Source organism: Pteronotus mesoamericanus, unplaced genomic scaffold, assembly GCF_021234165.1.
Source record: "Pteronotus mesoamericanus isolate MK-2021 breed Mesoamerican mustached bat unplaced genomic scaffold, CSHL_Meso_final contig_40, whole genome shotgun sequence".
NCBI lineage: Eukaryota > Metazoa > Chordata > Mammalia > Chiroptera > Mormoopidae > Pteronotus > Pteronotus mesoamericanus.
In genome coordinates this window covers 14,668,423-14,671,694 of record NW_026555150.1, presented here as the reverse complement: position 1 = coordinate 14,671,694, position 3,272 = coordinate 14,668,423, and positions in this window count along the sequence as shown.

Genomic DNA, 3,272 nt, shown 5'->3' with positions numbered 1-3,272 from the left:
ATGAAAAACATAATCATAGAAATGCATTTCTATTTAAAATAAAAATGCTTATTTCTGGAAATTTGCTTTACAATTGAAAGAAGAATCTTCAGTTCAACTCCTTTCCCTAGTATCTCTTTCCAACTATTCATTCACAATTGCTTTTTAGAAAACACTTTCCAAAAATTATTCCAAACACCTTGTTATACATAACTTCCTTGCTAACTCTTGTCTAGAGCTATTTTTTTTTCAGCTGAGCCCTCAGATCTTTCAAAGTTATTGCTAAGCTCTCCTCCCTCGACTGACTATAATTACTTCTCACTGAGGTAATTTTTGAATGTTTCATGAGCAAAAACAGTGAAAAAATATGTGCTATTTTACTAAAAATACCCACTTTGAAACAGCACTTCAGAAATGACCAAAAAAACAATGAATGGTGTCCATTTCATTTCCAGGCTTCCTGCTGCCCTGTGAGAAGTTGCCTTACACCCTGCTGGTGATCTGTGGTCGGTTCTAGAATGACTTTCTAAGTACTTTTTCGGGCAATTTAAGTCCTGTAAATTTTATCAAGTTGGGAAAGGCCTTACAAAAATGAGAAGTCATTTGCAGAATCAGTTTCCTTCAGAGGCCCTAAGAAAACCTAAAAAAAAACAATCCTTGAGACATTGTAGTTGAAAAATATTTGAAGATTGTTCACTTGAGTAAATACTTAAGCCTGCCCTCCCTCACTTTCTGCGGCCTGTAGCCATATTACTCACCCTCAAAGAATTCATCAATATTCAACTGGCTCTCTAATTTGCTGATGTAGCAAAAACAGTTTAATAAAGAAAGCTGTTGCAATTTTCTTCAGAGGACGTGCCACAAACTCGACTTTTATCTTATAGTGCTGGAATCTTTTGCCTTTCTGCTAATCCAGATAGGGAAATGAATGCTTACATGCAGTTAGATCAACTCAAGCTAATTTACTCACGAAGCCGAGTCTTAAAAGCTCAGAAAAGTCTTTCACCCCAAGGACACTGGAGCTTTATAAATAATCTATCTGAGGATTTAGAAGCTTGTTCAGTCACGTCCCACAGCACGGCAAACTTTCAGCCCTGTCCACGAAGAGTTTTGAAGACTAACAGGGAAATTGTCTTTTAGGAATAAGTTTTTAGCGTCCACCGAAGCCATGCAAGTTTTAAAATCTTTCCTGCAGTTTTAAAACTTTTCCTGAATAAAATTCTTGGTCTGTAAAATTTTTGGTTAAATTTTAAAAACAGCTTTGTAGACCCTGGAAGACTCTACCGTCCCTCCCCCACCACCCACCTCTTTAAGAAAAAAAGGCGAAGATGCCAGCGACAGGCCATGCAACACTTGCAACGCCTTGCGTGTGCGAGATCGCCTTTGCAAAGAAATTAAGATTTTACATCAGATCTACAGAAACATTACAGTAAAATTCATGCGATAGTTAAGTAACTCAAGAAACTCCAGCGCTGAGCACAGGGAAATCCGTGGTTTTATTTTTATATACTGATTTCGTGTGTGTGCACACGCGCGCGCGCGCGCACGTGTGTGTGTGTGTGTGTGTGTGTGTGTGTGTGTGTGTGTGTGTGTGTGGCTACTTTGGGCACCTGAATTCCCCCCCTCCCCGCAGAGCCTACGCATGGTTCTACAGTACCCCGTGCACAGGGCGCAAGCCGCGACAGCTTTGACCTTCCACGGGGAGAGTGGGGGACACTGGCCTCGGTGGCGGCGGCCCACCACTTGCTCGTCCGTGCTGCAGGCGGCTGGCACTATTGAGCCAACCGAGTCGGAGTCGGACCGGGGTGGCTGCGGGCCACCAGGGCAGCCCCCCCCCCCAGGTCCACTCGGCAGCGCCTAAGCAGCGTTGTGCGCCTGGCTTCTATACCTGCCCCTGAGGACCCCCCAGGCCACTTCGGGCCTGAGTTCCGTGCCCAGGGCTGTGGCCGCTGCAGTTCAGCGCTACCCATTGCTCTTCCCGTCCAGCACTCACTCAGTTTGAGCCCTGCTTGCTTGTAGATTTGTCCCACCCGGGACAAGGAGAGAGAAGCAGCCGCGTTCATATTCTTAGACAGCGTTCAGGCGCAATTTTTATTATGATATTTAGCAAATATACAGGATATAGACAAGAAATTTGAAAGAACAGTACAAAGAATGTCCATTTACCCCTCCCCCAATCTGGATGTAACAACTGTAACATATTGCAACACTTGCTTCCCCCCACCACTAAGAAGTGTGCGTGTGTTAGCTGCATCATTTGAAAACTGGGGACATCTTGATATTTCACCTTTACACTTCAGCTTGCATCTTCCAAGTATAAGCACAAACTCCTACTTGCCGTCAATACCATTCTCACACCTAAGAAAATAAAGTTTCCGGCCCTAAAAGCGTCTAACGTCCACACTAAGGGCCCCTTTCCCTCCTGTTTTCCCACTTTAGTCTTTAAACCAGCTTCCCTTGTTGGACTGGGACTTTGTGTAGACAACTCTTCCCTGCCTCTCTGCTGTGTTCCGCAAAGCAGACGGCCAACACGTACAGGGATCGCTTGGTCCCGGGGGCCTCTGCCCCTGAGAGCTTGGCAGGGGAGCGGGGGCAGGGGAGTCCCGGCAAGTCTAGACTCAAACGCTTGGGAAAGCACTGCACTCAGGCAGTCCGGCCCCAACCCCCATCCCCTCCTCGGTACGCCCCAAACAATTTCAGACATCCCCGGGAATCTCAGGGCTAGGGTCTTTGCTCAGCCACCTTACGCCCTTCTGGCATCTCAAATGGCATGGCGAGGACACCAGGGGGCAAGGGATGGCTTGCGTCATGTGGGTCTCTGGGTGGGCGCTGCACTACCTTGTGCCCTTGATTTTGCCGTTTTCCATTCTCTCTTCTTTCTCCCTGAACCCCAGCTATTCGGGTCTGGATCGGCTATTCTGGGCGCGCAGGACCCTTCTCGGTCCTTCTCAGCAGCAGGCCAAGGCGGTGGCGTCGAGCGCCTGCACAACCCCCCTTCCCTACTGCTCCCTCTCTTCCCCTCCTCCCTCCCCTCTTCCCTCCCCGGGCCTGGAAGAAGCAAGGAGAAGAGAGGGAGGGGGGAGCTCTAGCTCGGTATGGCCACGCCCCCAGAGCCGGCTTTTTCTAGGGCCGCTCCCAGAGCCTCTCCGCTGGCTGCCCCGCTCGCCTCCCCGGGTGCGCACAGCTCCTGCCTTTCGCTGCGCTCCACCTCCGCCACGCTGCTCTCCCAGCTTCGGCTGAAGCCAGCCCTAGAGCGCGCCCTCCGCGCCTCCTCCCCGGCTCCCGGCTCTCTG